We start from the raw sequence: 17875 nt of genomic DNA, 5'->3' as shown, positions 1-17875 counted from the left end.
CAAAAACCATTGTCCGCAGCTCGTGTTGGTGCGGTAGCGTTATCGCTTCCCGTGCCCGGGGACCCGGGTTCGGTTCCCGGCGGGGTCAGGGATTTCTCTGCCTCGTGATGACTCGGTATTGAGTGATGTCCTTAGGTTGGTTAGGTTTACGTAGTTCTAAGTTCTAGGGGACTGATGAGCATAGCTGTTAAGTCCGATAGTGCTGAGAGCCATTTGAATCATTTGAACAAAAACCATTGACAAAAAACATCCTCTCTAAAGTCCAGATTCGGCTCCCTTAAATTTTCATTTGTTTGGTCTACTCAAGGAGGTATTACGTGCAAAGAGGTTCAGCGGCAATGAGGAGGTCAAAGAATTTATGGGAAAAACTACAAGAGAAAGCCTTCTTTGCACCAGATATAAAAAACACTATTTCATTGTTCGAACAAGTGTGTTAATACTTGTGGGGATTATGTTGAGAAGTCTCATTTGATAAAAATTTCTACATCAATTTGTCTCTCTTATTACTGAATGTCCCACATATGATGCCCAACTCTTCCCAGCAAATATTCTCTCGGAATTTCAGTAGTGAATCCTTCTGTGATTCACAACGCCTCTCCTGTGTGATCTGGATTTCCTTAATGCTCTCGCTCCGATTAAACGATTTCGTGACGAAACATGTCGTTCTTCGTCGGATCTTATCTCTCTCTTCTGTTAATCCAACTTAGTAAGGATCCCTGACTAACAATACTCAAGAATCTCACAGGGTTAACTGTCAATTTCTGCACCAGTTAGCAGTCCTCTGCAGGGTTTCCTGCCGATCACTACAGTCTTCTGTCTGGACATGTTTCACGGATCAGAGGTACGAGAAGTAATAAGTGAGAGACAAAAATTTAGCACTGACCGCAGACATCTGGACACAACCACTGAGAGGCTGTTCAGAGAAGAAATAAGTTGTGGACACTGTATTGAGATATTTCAATAGCATCCCGGCACTGCACGCATTCCAGTCCATACGCAAACTGTAATTTTTATTGCGGAGTAAAAATGTAGATGTTGATGCACTCGCAGAACTTTCATGTATTTCGTCTCTCTTTCTCTCATGAACGAACTAAGGGACGCGGCTTGAAAACTAGGTCGCGAAGTGTAACTTTTATTATTTATTGCTACATAAAGGAGTAGTTGTAAGTCGCTAAGTGTCCTGGCCACGAATGGTAGGACATTAATAAGAAAAGAAATAAGGAAAGTTTGCGAGGTTGCGTGCAAATGATGGAACGGGCTGGGCAGCTGCCAAGTGGAGGTACTGCCCGCCGCTGGTCAGCGCACTGCCGATGAATAATGTATCAGCCGACGACGTCGCTGGTCGATCCAAGTTGTTCGGTTGCGTCTTCTGGCCGGCGGGATTAGAACTGTGGTGTGGAGCGGGAAACGAAAACTTCTCTGAACTGGGACAAGTATCTGCCCCTGCCGTTCGCACACACTTTCTCTCGTTCCGCCGGTCGCGTCTCTGTAATTCTCTCTAGTGCAGCGTCGCTCTGCACCTTTTTCTGTTTATTCCACGAATGACCGATCCAATATGTGTGGTAACAGTTCCTTAGGACAGAAGTTCAAAGCACCTAGCTTCTGTCGTAGTATCAGCGGCTGCTACAGGGTGTTTCAAAAATGACCGGTATATTTGAAACGGCAATAAAAACTAAACGAGCAGCGATAGAAATACACCGTTTGTTGCAATATGCTTGGGACAACAGTACATTTTCAGGCAGACAAACTTTCGAAATTACAGTAGTTACAATTTTCAACAACAGATGGCGCTGCGGTCTGGGAAACTCTATAGTACGATATTTTCCACATATCCACCATGCGTAGCAATAATATGGCGTAGTCTCTGAATGAAATTACCCGAAACCTTTGACAACGTGTCTGGCGGAATGGCTTCACATGCAGATGAGATGTACTGCTTCAGCTGTTCAATTGTTTCTGGATTCTGGCGGTACACCTGGTCTTTCAAGTGTCCCCACAGAAAGAAGTCACAGGGGTTCATGTCTGGCGAATAGGGAGGCCAATCCACGCCGCCTCCTGTATGTTTCGGATAGCCCAAAGCAAAAACACGATCATCGAAATATTCATTCAGGAAAGTACACCCTGTACTTACTGGACGTGAAATATCAGCTGTTGGCGTCCAAGACGGACCAAGATATTTTGGAATATTTAACTACGTAAGTGGTTACAAAGCTGTCTCAGTTTCCTTTGTCAGTATGTGGAAAAATGCTGTCAACTAATTATTAACTTTTATGCTTAGATTTTCCTCACTCTTGCGAAACTGAAACAATTATACCTAACAAATCGTATGTCGAGTGCAAAATTTTCTGTGATTCACACTAACATAGTTTCTGTGATTCATTGAATATTGTTATTGTATCAATCGTTTCTGGAAGAAACTACGGAGAGTTTCAAAGAGATTCACCCGTAATGACAAGATTAAATCTTCTACATGAACGAAGACAGAAATATCAGGCTTATTTTAACTTATGCGTTGCATTACAAAAGGCTTTATTTTGAGAAGGAGCAGATCAAACAAAATCAGTTGCCCCTACTGAGGGGTTTTATCCAACCCGCAACGTTTTCAGATACCACACAAAAGAATTCCATATTCTCTCCCTCGCTACTGCAAACTATTAGTCCTACAGAAAAAAATGAACAAGACCTTTCTGTAGGAAATTTTGTACTGGGATACGCTTTTGCTAGAGTGTGTAGTTTTCGAATTATTGATGAAAAACGAAGAAAAGTGGCCTCAAACGCGTTTTTCTTGAATAACTCGAAAACTGTGGCCTCCAGCGAAAACATATCACTACATAATTTAATTGCATTAAATTTCCTATATAAAGGCCCTGTTCATTTTTTTTATGGGACTAATAGTTTTCGGGTAGCACATAGAGAATATAAGAATCTCGCACATACTTTGTGAAGGCTGCTGAAACTCATGGGTATGGGTAGCTGAATAACACTTTCACATGTGTTCACATGCAAACTTACGGCAACTTTTACAAAAACATTTAAAATCAATGTTTTGCACAAATGTTCGATGTGTCCTACATTGGACACATGACAAAAATCCAGACGATAGTCAAATTCGTCCCACCCTTTTGCGAGCGTGCCTCGAGTTGGTGCACTTACTGCATGCGTATCTGAGGGAACATCGCATCGAACTCAACACTGGCAAATACCGACACTGTACTAAAGTGTTTCGTGCCCAAGCCAAGGCAATTAGACGAGAAACTAAACAAGTCTTTCTCCGTGCAGGAACCACATAAGATGTGGGAACTATGGGAAACAGACACTGCGACATACGGAAATTAGGGCGTGTCCGTGAAACGTGCTCAGATAGCCGAAGCAGTTAAACTGACTGCTCGCGTAAAGCGGGAAACCCGGCTCCGAGTCTGTGTCCATCACGAATTTTCATTTGTTTCTGGTGAATTGTATAGCTGTGGTAGTACCGTATACGCAGTTTTCGAATACATTTCCTGATTTAATACGGCGATTGACAGGGCATGTTCTGAGGCACGAAGGGATCACCAAGTTAGTACTGGAGGGCAGCGTGGAAGGTAAAAATCGTAGAGGGAGACCAAGATATGAATACACTAAGCAGATACAGAAGGATGTAGGTTGCAGTAGGTATTGGGAGATGAAGAAACTTGCACAGCATAGAGTAGCATGGAGAGCTGCATCAAACCAGTCTCAACAACAACAAAAATTCGTCAGCAGTATCTGCTCCTTCATGCATGTCCGAAGGAATACTCCATCGAACTTTACAGGAACTGTCAAATACAGACACTGCACAAATGTGATCCTACAGAAGTTATTGTTGGTAAAAAACTACAGCAAATGATCCTGCAGTGATATGACCGACATTTAATACCTATTGAGATATGGGCCGATCTGTCCTGTTGTTTTTCTCTTTCTGTTACGTAGAAGTGGACACAATAGGCAGTGCAGCACGTGTTTATCACGCATCCTGAATTCTGACACATCCTGCAGCTTTCCTTCGAAGAGAGCTCTTTCAAATATGTGTGGCCACTCAGGTTGCATGACACACACTAGTCACGAGCGTCTGTAACATGTGCACTTTGCCGATGGGATGGGCATAGACCTCTGACATTAATTAATGCCGGCCGGTGTGGCTGAGCGGTTCTAGGCGCTTCAGTCTGGAACCGCGCGACCGCTACGCTCGCAGGTTCGAATCCTGTCTCGGGAATGGATGTGTGTGATGTCCTTCGGTTACTTAGGTTAAAGTAGTTCTAAGTTCTAGGGGACTGATGACCGCAGATATTAAGCCCCATAGTGCTCAGAGCCATTTGAACCATTTGAACCTTAATTAACCTCAAAGCCAGAAATACAACGCATTCACGTTCGGTGAACGGGGAGGCCATGCTACCGGACCTCCTCGACCAAACTATCGCTCATGACGTATTGCGGTAGGCCTGTGTCACACGATCCGTAAAAAATGGAGTAGCGCCGATAAACCACAGTCGTTGTCTTTCTGCAAGGGTAACGTTCTCCAATAGCGGGAGAAATCGGTAATACACAGCATCAATTAATCTGTTTGATAAAACGTGTGTCCTAAAGTGTGTGTGGCCCTACGAGTCTCTCACCAACAGCTCCTGTCCATACACTGATACTTAAGCGATCCCGATGTCTCACCTCCATGATTGCTCCAGGTTTTGGATTTGCCGCACTTGCGTGTTGTGGTAATTTACTACGCCCTCAGATGTGAATCCTGCCTATGCCACCAAATGCTACAAATTACTCGTCACAAGTAAAACTGTCCAGTCTCAATGGGTATGGTTTCAGGACATACAATTGTAGGAACTTTTTTTCTAGTTTTGACCAGTACCGCCTCTGTCGGAAGAGAGATCCTTTTTTTTTTTTTTTTTTTTAAAAAAACCGCCTTATGTGCGCCCCATGCAAAACGAAAAACTAAAAAAAAACACCTACAGCCGTCCTTATGATTTTGATTTATTTCGTCGCTACCATTTTCGACGTTTCATTGCGTTGCCTTCAGGCTCTCTTTGATGCTGTACAGGTTGATATGATCCCCATGCATAACCCATCAGTTGCCAGCATTACTGGATACGCAGATAATGTGTCAGCGTTCCAACCATCAACTGCAGCAAGCCGCTGTGGCCGAGCGTTTGTAGAAGCTTCAGTCCGGAACCGCGCTGCTGCTACGGTCGCAGGTTCGAATCCTGCCTCGGGCATGGATGTGTGTGATGTCCTTAGGTTAGTTAGGGTAAAGTAGTTCTAAGTCTAGGGGACTGATGACCTCAGATGTTATGTCCCATAGTGCTTAGAGGCATTTGAACCATTTGAACTATCAACTACAGTTTATGGTTGGAGTGCTGGCACATTTTCTGCGTACCCAGTAAAGCTGGCAACTGATGGGTTATGCATGGGGATCATATCAACCTGTACCGCATCAAAGACAACCTGAAAATGACGCAATGAAGCTTTGAAACTGGTAGCGACAAAATAAATTAAATCTAAGGACGGCTTTAGGTGTTTTTATTTGTCACGATAGTAAACGGCCATCGTCCGGGAGACCTCCTGCTAAAGGGATGGACATACAAAAGCTTAGATGACTAATGTTCTACAGTTTCTGTAGTTTCTGCTATTTTATTAAGTTCCGCTCTCTTCTGCAATTCATCGTACTTCCTACACTAATGTTCATAAAGCAGATACAAAGTCAACGTGATGCTTTCCATGGACTGTAGCAGTACAGATTCTACGGTGATCAGAGGGATAATGGAAGAGGAGACCAGTTTACGGTCAAAAAAGAAAACATAAAAATCTAGGTTCGTTCAAAAAGTTGGACAACGAAATACACCATGCATTTATTCGACACTAATGTTTTGGGATTATTGTAGATCTAGAAATAATTAAAACAGCCATGGGAACGTGTAGCACAATTTACTCGTATAAGTGATTACTATTCTACATCTGTATTTACTTCTACATATATATTCCGTGAACCACACTAGGTGCATGGCGGAAGGCACCTTCTGCTACGCTAGTCTTTCCCTTTCTCGTTTCACTGGCAAATGGAGCAAGGGGAAAACGGCTACCCATACAATTCCGTAGAAGCCTTGATTTCTCTTCTCTGTCGTTTTGCAGTCTGTAGCAAACGGTTTCGTAACCTTTCTGAATAGTGCGTCTTCTCCACGAGTCCCCACTGGAGTTCACATAGCCTTTCGTGATACTCACATGTCGATCGAAGTTACCGGTAACAAATCTAGTAGCATGCCTCTGAATTGCTTCGATGTTTCCCTTTAATCCGACCAGGAGCGAACCGTACTCAAGAAGGAATCGCCCTTGTGTTCTGTATGCTGTCTGCTTTACAGGTTACCTGCAGATTCCCAGAATTCTCCAAACAAACCAAAGTCAACCGTTCTCTTCCGCTGCAACCAAACTCACGTGTTCGTTCTAGTTCGTGTCTCTCTGCAGTGTTACAACTAGATATTTGATTGACGTGACTGTCGCAAGCAGCATGCCACTAATACTGTTTTCGAATATTATAGCTTTCTTTTTTGTACTTATCTGCATTAACTTAGATTTTTTTCCCCACTAGTCGTCACACTAAACAGAAATTTTTTCCAGATCATCCTGCATTCTCCTACAGATATTTAAAGTCCGCCACACGGTTTTAGTCTGCCATGCTTTATTATCCTTCCAAGGTAGCAGATTTCCTTTATTTTGTGTAGTGCATGGCGCTCAATTTTGAGTAATTTTTATCACTGATCTTTTATCAGCTACTGTTAATTTGCTCTGTGGTACATCCTTACCTTGTGTCTTTCTAATATGAGCATTTTTATCTTGGTCTTTATTTGGCTATCTATGACAGATATTCTTAAGAAAGTCCATCAGTATATGTCAAGTGTCATAGATCATACACAGTGATGTTCGTTTCCAGTTCCATCAACGGTTATAGAAATTCTAAACAACCTTACGTATTTCTTCTGTCTTGGTAGATCGCAAATCGCACACATTGGCAGGAAGAACAATGACAAAAACAAACAAACTAAGAAGACAGCTGGGTGCTCATGCCGATCCATTGTCATAGCTGATCATCCAGCGCACTAGATCATAGTTCGCAAAATTCAAAAGCGAAAGAGATGAGGGATGTAACAGCTGATCGTCTTATCCACCTAGATAAATCTAGGGATAGAAAAAAGTCAAAAGAAAGATAAATGGAACTGGTTTGTCTCTCAGCCATCCACAACTAACAAATGTTTTTGTTATTATTAGAGGTGCTCCAGCTGGTGGGTAGTAGTTTTCGTTAAACACCAGTATACATTCCTGACATGGTCAGTCTGGAGGGCAACCTGCAATGTAAGGTAACTGAAAATAAACTTCACAAGCCAAGATCACTAGAAATGCACTTTATTGGATGACTGGTCTCGACAGAGATATGCTTATGCTTTTGTTCAAGTTGAAAAGCATAAGATCCGATGACGATAAGATAGTTCTGTCCAAATCGGTCATCTAATACAATACCTTTTTAGCAATCTTTGCTTGTGAAGTTGTCTTCAGTTACAGATCGCCTACAGTTCGTTGTCTGGCTTCATAGCGCTGTGGTCATCGTACGTGGATGTTATGTAGAGGGTTTGATTTCCAGTACCGCCTGTATTTTCTCCTTGGAGAGAGGGCTGGAACAGGCTGCAGTCAGCTTCGTGATATCATTATTTGAGAAGCTACTTGAGGGGAAGCAGTGGCTCTTAAGGTCAAAAAAGCCGTGCAGTGCGCTGATCCCATACCCCTCAATTCCGCATCGAATGACACTGTTGGTAGAGAAAGACACGACGGTCGGTCGATTCACGCTGGCTCATCGGAGCTAGAACGCAGAGAGTTGATTTATATCGCTTTTTACCAGCAATTAATTAAATGTTGTAAATACAGAGAACGTAATAATCCAACATTTGTGATATGGAGCAGTGGTTTTGGTGGATAATAAACCCTCTGCTACTTCCTTACAATTAGGGATAGAGACTGGCCCTTCTCAGGGTTTACTAAGAGGTGGAATAACAACAAGACAGACAATAAATCATTGCACAACAAAAATTTGATGTAAGATGTATAGTGATGCGATTTTTCAGCCTCTCCCAGCGTACTTCATCTCGAAATAGTTCACGAGTGAATTGCCGTATGTAGTCTGTAACGGGCACAGTATTTGACAAACGACCATGTTGCCATCATTAGGTGCGTTGATGAGCTATGATACGTAGCGTACCCGGTTTCGGCAGAGTGGTCGTTTGCTGGAATATTGCGCTCAATGGACACTCACATCTGGCAGTTCACCCGTGAAGTATTTCAACATGTGGAGTGATTATTATTGGAAGTCTTTTAGTTGTTACTAGATAATGGACTAATATTGTTCATTGTAAAAAGAATATTGTCCCCTACTTCTATTTTCATCCCATTAATTGTGGCATCATTGCTACATTTATTTGATTCAAAAGTTACGTTGGAGAAATGTCCGAGAGAACTGCTTCGAAAGACTTGATTTGGTAAAAGGTCGCCAAGCTAGGTCCTTAGGTGTAGAGAATCCAAATTTTCCGACGGGCCTGCTCCAAAGGTACAACATAACGGGGCGTCCATTGATTTCTGCACTTTGTGAGTGCGGCTTGCCAAGTGTGGGAAATGCTTGCCCTTGGTAAGCGCAAGACAACAGTTTGGAGTAGCTCTTTGCTGCCGCCCTCGCTTGGATTGGAACCCTTAGATAGTGGGAGGGCTGTTCAGCGAACAAATTTGAACGGCGAAGCTATAAAGCTGCCAGTGCTTCGTTGTCAAGGCATGTTACTCCGTGTAGCGCCACTACGTCGACACTCAACAGCTTTTACATGAGGTGAACTCATGTTGTCATTAACTTTCCTTGTGGAACACTATGTTATCTCTATTTTGGTAAGGCCCTTGTTAAATTATATGTTCGGCTGATTGGCTGTAGAAGAGAAATGTGTTCTTTAGGAGTTTTCTGTAAAATATATATATATAGGGTGTTACAAAAAGGTACGGCCAAACTTTCAGGAAACATTCCTCACACACAATTAAAGGAAAGATGTTATGTGGACATGTGTCCGGTAACGCTTAATTTCCATGTTAGACCTCATTTTAGTTTCGTTCTTCCACCTACGCTCAATGGAGCACGTTATCATGATTTCATACGCGATACTTTACCTGTGCTGCTAGAACATGTGCCTTTACAAGTACGACACAACATGTGGTTCATGCACGATGGAGCTCATGCACATTTCAGTCGAAGTGTTCGTACGCTTCTCAACAACAGATTCGGTGACCGATGGATTGGTAGGGGCGGACCAATTCCATGGCCTCCACGCTCTCCTGACCTCAACCCTCTTGACTTTCATTTATGGGGGCATTTTAAAGGTCTTGTCTACGCAACCCCGGTACCAAATGTAGAGACTCTTCGTGCTCGTATTGTGGACTGCTGTGATACAATACGCCATTCTCCAGGGCTGCATCAGCGCATCAGGGATTCCATGCGACGGAGGGTGGATGCATGTATCCTCGCTAACGGAGGACAGTTTGAACATTTCCTGTAACAAAGTGTTTGAAGTCACGCTGGTACGTTGTGTTGCTGTGTGTTTCCATTCCATGATTAATGTGATTTTAAGAGAAGTAATGAAATGAGCTCTGACATGGAAAGTAAGCGTTTCCGGACACATGTCTACACAACATATTTTCTTTCTTTCTTTGTGTGTGAGGAATGTTTTCTGAAAGTTTGGCCGTACCTTTTTGTAACACTCTATATATACATACATACATATATATATATATATATATATATATATATATATATATATATATATATATATATACAAAACTCTTCAACTGTGTTATAGCTATGACATTTTATTGTTGTGAAAAACGGCGGTAGGAGGGAGATACCTTATTTTTTGCAACAAAATACACGGTCCAGTCACACAAATGTTATGATCTCTTGTGTTCACTGACAAGTGCAATAATCAATCACAGATGACAGATGGCAGCAGAAGTAATGTTTAGGGGAAGCGTAAACCAGAGCAGTCGTTGTCGTAATGCAGAAATGGAACTATTTATCTGACGTCCAGAAGGGCATAATAATTGGCCCTCGGGACAAGGGTGGAAGCATCTCCAAAACGACTAAGTTTGTAAATTATTCGTGTGCCGGTGTGATTCAACCGTATCGTGCATGGAAAAATGGCGCTATCCATGATAGCACCGAGGCAACTGTGGTGAACCACGGACCACAGAAGACGGTGGTGAATAGCGGCTGCAGAGTGTGTACAGGCGAATAGTTGGGCAACTGTTGACCAACTGACCGCCCATATGAAGCAAGGGCCTACCAACAGTGTCTACTCAACGACCAGTCAGCGAAAGTTGCTGTGTATTGGCTTCCCGCAGCAGGAGGCCGGTTCATGCGCCACTGGCTGACTGCTGTTCATAGGTGACGAAGGCTGACATCTGCGCACCAAATGGACCTCTACTGGGTGGCGTCAGGTGGCCTTTTAAGATGAATCACTTTTTTTTCCGTCTGCAGATCACCACTGGCGCGTACTGCATGAAACGTCTGCAAGGCTGGGTGAGGGGACGATATGACCTAGGGAATGTTTTTCTGGGGTTCCCTGGGTCACCTCTTCGTTACGGAAGGCAGAAGGGATCTACATAAGTATGCATCTATCCTTGGAGATCATGCTCACCGTACACGCAATTTGTTTTTCCCTCAGCACGATGTCATCTTCTAATAGGACAATGCAACATATCACACAGCGTCCAGTGTACATGCGTGGTTCAAAGAGCCCCAGGATTAGTATACTGTACTCTCCTGGCCATTAACCACATCGGGTTTAAACTCAGAGGAGGCTCTGTAAGATCACCTCGATCTAGCTGTTCGCGTCATGGATCCTTAACCTGGCACTACAGTCAGCATGGCTCCCTGTTCGTACCTTCCAGAACCTCATTGCTGCACCTCTCTAAGAGGTCGAAGCTGCAAAAGGTGGCTTTTCAGGCTTCTGACAGGTGGTCACATTAACATCACTGAACAGTGTATTTGATGAGACGAACGTTCGCAACTGAGGAACTTATTGATAGAATAAAAAATCCACTTCACTTGCCAGTAATTGGTTATTTACTGGACGACCAGTTTCAAGGCCTAGAGCTCCATCTTAAAGTGCCGTCAAATAATTACGGAGACACAAACGTTGTAGCGATCGGGCCAGTCAAATGGTTCAAATGGCTCTGAGCAATATGGGACTCAACTGCTGTGGTCATAAGTCCCCTAGAACTTAGAACTACTTAAACCTAACTAACCTAAGGACATCACACACATCCATGCCCGAGGCAGGATTCGAACCTGCGACCGTAGCGGTCGTGCGGTTCCAGACTGTAGCGCCTTTAACCGCTCGGCCACTCCGGCCGGCTCGGGCCAGTCAGTCATGGGAGATCACACATCTGTCAAACAAACGCTTGGGAGCGTAGGCCCAGCACCCGCCTAGACAGCATGATACGGAATTGAATAGTTACCGTTGCCAATTGCCTGTCCTCTGCCCCTATACGTTTCTTTGACGAAGGTGTGCCCCCTATGACTGATTGGCCCGACCACTACACAGTCATGTCTCTATAATAATTTGCTGGCGCCTGGAGACAAAGCTGTAGGCTTCGAAATCAGTAATGCAGTAACTAAGAAATTAATAGAAACTGAAGGAAAACTCATTTGTTATTCTACACACATCAAAATAAGTTTTGCATCACCTCGGTTCCCAGAGTTCCGGAACCTGTGCAGAAGATTGGAATAGATAAACATAAACATCATTTCCGCCATTTTTATTGCTCACGAAAACCACACATTGCATGTTGTACCACCATACAGCGAGACCTAAAGAGGTGGTTATCCAGAATGCTCTACACACCGATACCTGTAATACCCAGTATCACGTCCACTTGCATTGATGCAAGCCTGTATTCGTCATGGCATACTATCCACAAGTTCGTCAGGGCATTGTTGGTCCAGATTGTCCCACTCCTGAAAGGCGATTCGGCGTATATCCCTCAGAGTGGTTGGTGGGTCACGTCGTCGATAAACAGTCCTTTTCAATCTATCCCAGGCATGTTCCATAGGGTTCATGTCTGGACAACATGTTGGCCACTCTAGTCGAGCGATGTCGTTATCCTGAGAGAAGTCATTCACAAGATGTACACTTTAGGGGCGCGAATTGTCGTTCATGAAGACGAAGTCCTCCCCAGTATGCTGCCCATATCGTTGCACTATCGTCGGAGGATGACATTCACGTGTCGCACAACCGTTACGGCGCCTTCCATGACCACCATCGGTGTACGTCGACTCTACATAACGCCACTCCAGAAAAGCAGCGAACCTCCACCTTGCTGCACCCGCTGCACAGTGTGTCTAAGGCGTTCAGCCAGACCCTCTTGTCTCCAAACACGTCTCCGACGATTGTTTCGTTGAAGCCATATGCGACACTCATCGGTGAAGAGAACGTAATCAGAATCCTGAGCGGTCGTTTCGGCATATTGTTGGGCCCATCTCTTTAACTCGTTCAAATGGCTCTGAGCACTATGGGACTTAACTTCTGAGGTCATCAGTCCCCTAAAACTTGGAACTACTTAAACCTAACTAACCTAAGGATATCACACACATGAATGCCCGAGGCAGGATCCTAACCTGCGACCGTAGCGACTGTAGCGCCTAGAACCGCTAGGCCACTCCGCCCGGCCGCCCTTTGTCTCGTAACACGACGTCCTATGGCTGCACGAAAAGCATTATTCAGCATGGTGGCGTTGCTGTCAGGGTTCCTCCAAAGCCATAACCCGCAAGTAGCGGTCACCCACTGCAGTAGTAGCCCTTGGGCGGCCTGAGCGAGGCATGTCATCGACAGTTCCCGTCTCTCCTCCACGTCCGAACAACATCGTTTTGGTTCACTCCGAGACCCCTGGACACTTCCTTGTTGAGAGCCCTACCAGGCACAAAGTAACAATTCGGACGCGATCGAACCACCTTATTGGCTTTCTAGGCATGGTTGACCTACAGACAACACGAGCCGTGTACCTCCTTGCTGGTGGAATGACTGGAACTGATCGGCTGGCGGAGGCCCTCCGTCTAATAGGCGCTGCTCATGCATGGTTGTTTGCATCTTTAGGCGAGTTTAGTGACATCTCTGAACAGTCAACGGAACTGTGTCTGTGATACAATATCCACAGTCAACGTCTATTTTCAGGAGTTCTGGGAACTGGGGCGATGCAAAACTTTTTTTGATTTGTGAATAAACATCTCTTATAAGTCACGTTAAATTGGAAATCCACTCTCCTCAAAATTACAGGGCACGTACCTCTCTTGCAAGTAGACAAATGGTTCAAATGGCTCTGAGTGCTATGAGATTTAACATCTGAGGTCATCAGTCTCCTGGACGTAGAGCTACTTAATCCTAACTAATCTAAGGACACCACACACATCCATGCCCGAGGCAGGATTCGAACCTGCGACCTTAGCAGCAACTCGGTTCCGGACTGAAGTGCCTAGAACCAGTCGGTCACAGCGGCCGGCTGCAAGTGGACAGCCGGCCGCGGTGGCCTAGCGGTTCTAGGCGCTCAGTCCGGAACCGAGGGACTTCTACGGTCGCAGGTTCGAATCCTGCCTCGGGCATGGATGTGTGTGATGTCCTTAGGTTAGTTAGGTTTAAGTAGTTCTAAGTTCTAGGGGACTGATGACCACAGATGTTAAGTCCCATAGTGCTCAGAGCCATTTGAACCATTTTTTTGCGAGTGGACAAAGAAGCCCGAATTGCTTCTGAGAGATATAAATTATATACTCATTTTCGTTGCCCGTGAATTGTGAATGAATTTGACAGTTACGAAAACATTTCTCAGACGACTACTCCCCAAACTCTGTTATCTCCATCTGCTCAAATGCAGACCCCCGCCCCCCGCGTTACCACATTATGTCCACGATTATGTAATTAAAAATTATGGATTCAGTCGTTCAGGTGCCTTCCCGAGATCCAAGTGAAATGTTTTTCCAGAAAAAGGCACAGGAACATTAAAGCAGTGAAGCCAGTCAGGGATTCAAATGTAATATAGCCAGGTTTACCGGAACTGGCAATTCGAACAAAAAGCAGCCTCATTCGGAGCTTTTCTCCGCCCCTCGGAGAACAGACTACGTGGTGAGGCACAGGGAGCAGGAAGCAGGACACAGAAAATATTTGACGGACCACAGCGTCCAGTGTTGGCTGCAGGGATTGTGGTAGGTGCTGGATTGCCACTCAGTCCTGATTACAGCCCTGCAGGGACCACGCGGTAGTGCAGCAATGCCGTTTTACGTGCCCCTGGCGGCAGCGGCGGCTCGATATGCACCATACAAGTCGCCAGTTACCTTCTCTCACTCCACACGTCTGTGCAACGTATATTATTTGATGTTTCCTCTTTGGATGTAAACAAACGAATAGTTTCTGATATCGGAAGAAAATAAATTCGTTTATTATGCTTGAAAGCGTCACAGAGGCGGTCCTCCAACTAAAGTGGTAGACGCAACGGAGGAGACACTGTGCATCTTGGTGTGGGCTCCACTAGCGTACGTTCCTAGAAAATTAACCAGTACTTGTGAAATGAATTAAATGCACTGAAATGAAAGGATCGATGGGGATAACCGATCAAGATGAAATGACATGAAATAATATCAGTGCAAAGAGATCAGATATGCTGAACGTGCATTGTAATAAGCAAGCAAGTCCTTAATATTTAATGATAATAAACGTGTACATACATACTTCACAAGCCACCATATGGAGCATGGCAGAGGGTTCTTTGTAGTACTACATCGTTCACTCGCAAAGTGAGTGAAGGAAAAACGACTGTCTTTCCGAACGAGCCCTGATTTCTCTTATCTTGTCCTCACGGTCCTTACGCGTTATTTATGGTGGTGACAGTAGGATCGTTCTGCAATTCGTCGCAAACGCCGATTCTCTAAACCTTCACATTAGTACGGTAAGTTGACATAATTGAATAGAACATAATTTTTGTGCATACGCATTTCGTCTTTATTCTTTGCAAGGCATCTTATGTGGCCTGGAATATGTACATATTTTTGTCTATACTATTTTGTTTACTTTTAGCGCTTTGTATATACAGGTTGTAATTAATTCTAGCACTTTTTGTTGTTCTATGACGTAGTAATAATGTAAAGTTCTGCTCGTAGATTTCGTGGATGTTGTTCTGCTCGTACATCCTGTGTTCTTGTTCCTTTGTTGCAGCTGTTTTTTCTGATAATTGCCATTTATAATTTGGTTTTTTACATTTCATAGGAACTGAACCCGTGTTTTATGTTTTGGATGGTGTTGCCAACTGCTGAATGTTATTATCAACTACTGAATGAGTTTTTGTGGTGTCCGTCATGTGTGTGAAATTGTTTTTGTTTTCGTATGGCTAGGTGTGGGTATATCATGTACACCCCTAGTTTCCTTTTGTGATATATATATTTCTTTTTGTACATGTGTGTTTTGTGTGTTTGTGTGCGAAAAAGTGGCATTTGTTTTAATATGGCAGTTTTAATAGTGTTTCGTGTAAAGTCTTCTTCTCTCCAGGGATTCCCATTTGAATTCACGGACCATTTCAGAAATAATCACGTGTTGATCCAAGTAACCGGTAACACATCCAGCAGCACGGCTCTGAATTGCTTCGATGTCTTCCTTTGATAAATACGCTAGTTCCACTTTCCTTGGCTTTGCAACATTAGATCTAGATATTTAATCGACGTGACCATGTTAGGTCGGGAGGACGACGCTTCAATCCCGCGTCCGGCCATTCTGATTTAGGTTTTCCGTGATTTCCTTAAATCACTCCAGGCAAATGCCGGGATGGTTCCTTTGAAATGGCACGGCCGACTTCTTTCCCCGTCCTTCCCTAATCTGATGACCCCGCTGTCTGGTCTCCTCCCCCAAACAACCCCGCCCCCCCCCCCCCCGCCACAAATGTCAACCAACACGCCACTAATACACTATTCCAAAATTATAGAATTGTCATGTAAGAATTCCATGGAAGCGTCTCGATCGCTACAGACTTTATTTATGACGCGTTTCGAGTCATCATCATTAGATTGAAATTGCCTAACGGCAATTTCACATGAGATTGTACGGTTTTCTTGTATTCCTCACTTGGATGAGGTTTCCCAAGCATATTTTTTCTGATGACCATGATGACACGAAACGCGTCATAAATGTAGTTTTTAGAGATCAAGACGTTTCCATGGAATTACTACATGCGGAGTCTGGATGGCCGTATACCTTAGAAATGGAATACTTCATCAGTCAAATGGGAGAATTATAAGATTGTTTTTCCTATTCATCTGCATTAATTGTCATTGTTCCGCATTTCGTGCAAGCTGCCAATCATCATACCAAGTAGAAATTCTATCCAAGTCATCCTGTCACCTCTTATAGCGAACAGTTGGAAACGCATGCTCACCCTATCCTGACCAGAGTAGAGATTCCAGAAATAAAACCTGCAAACAAAACTAATAAATGGAGATGATAATTAGTGCCAAAATGAACCAGAACATGGCGAGTCGGAAGTAATAGTTAGCTGGAAATTAGCGAAACAAATAATTCAGTATCTCTCTCGAATGATAAACAGCCCACAGTTGCAGCAAATTACGTTTATTTTAAACCTTGTCAATGGTTTCTGCTATAATAATGTAGCCTTCTTCAGAAGTCATACACACTATTAAATGGAAAATGTCGTAGTCCAGCGGCTGCGTCAAGACCAAAAAATAACTCCCAACTGACATATGCCTGTTTCGAACTTAAGTAAAATTACATACGGCTTCGTATGTCCTCCGCCATTACCTCTGTTATACCATGGTCAAGGTTTAAAATAAATATAATTTGGTGCAAATGTGGGCGGTTTCTCATTCTAGACAATTTCCTAACGGTTGCTGTTGTCGCTGCCATGATGAAAATAATTCAGTTTCTGTTTATTATAGTTACAAGCACAGTCTTATTAGTGTGGCTGTGCATTGCATTCCGGAGGATTGAAGCTCAAATCCCCAACTAGCCATCCAGACTGAGACTTTCCGTTGTTGTCATAACCCAACTGTGGAGAACATCGCAGCTACTCCATTAAACGCATGCAATGTGTATCCTGCAGCATCCTTATACTATCTGAGCTCCTTTTCCTGTCTGATGACATCATTGCCGACAGGACACTAAACACGAATCTTCCCTCCTCTCGTCTTTCCCGTTGGTTTGGAAGCAAGGAACCAAGAATAGATGTTACTATGATAGGGAAAAAACTGGAAAGAGTAATACCGAGTAATTAAAAATAAGAGTGAAAGGACATTTAAAAGGACACTTGCGCTGAGAAAAGGTGGGGAGAAAAGACAACAGGAGAAGAAAATGAATAAATATTGAAAATACAGGAAACGATAAAGAGTGTATAGCAATCGAAATTGGGAATTAAGCGATGGTGATAGGTACGGAGCTGCAGATAATTAACGGATGGTCACTAGCAGACAGTAGTATTCTAACGTCTTGACGTACCTCCTCGACTTGTCTAAACCAGGCATTCCCGAGCATTTCCTCTGACGGAGCACATTGTTTATTTTGAAGATAAATGAAATTTTTAAACACCGAGAAAAAATTGTTTTATTCAGTGGTTACTCGAGTTTCAAAACCATAACTAATAGAACAGAAATCATAATTAAATTTTAAAAACGTAATTTGCACTTACTCACTTCCTACAGAACAGTTGTGTTTAGCAGAACACAGTTTTCGAAATCACAGTCTAAATCACAACCGTAGAAGTCGAACCTAGCTACCTTAATAAGATAACGTCTATTCAC

This window comes from Schistocerca americana, chromosome 3 (assembly GCF_021461395.2).
Source record: "Schistocerca americana isolate TAMUIC-IGC-003095 chromosome 3, iqSchAmer2.1, whole genome shotgun sequence".
In the NCBI taxonomy this organism is placed as follows: domain Eukaryota; kingdom Metazoa; phylum Arthropoda; class Insecta; order Orthoptera; family Acrididae; genus Schistocerca; species Schistocerca americana.
Note: the sequence above shows the minus strand (reverse complement) of the source record.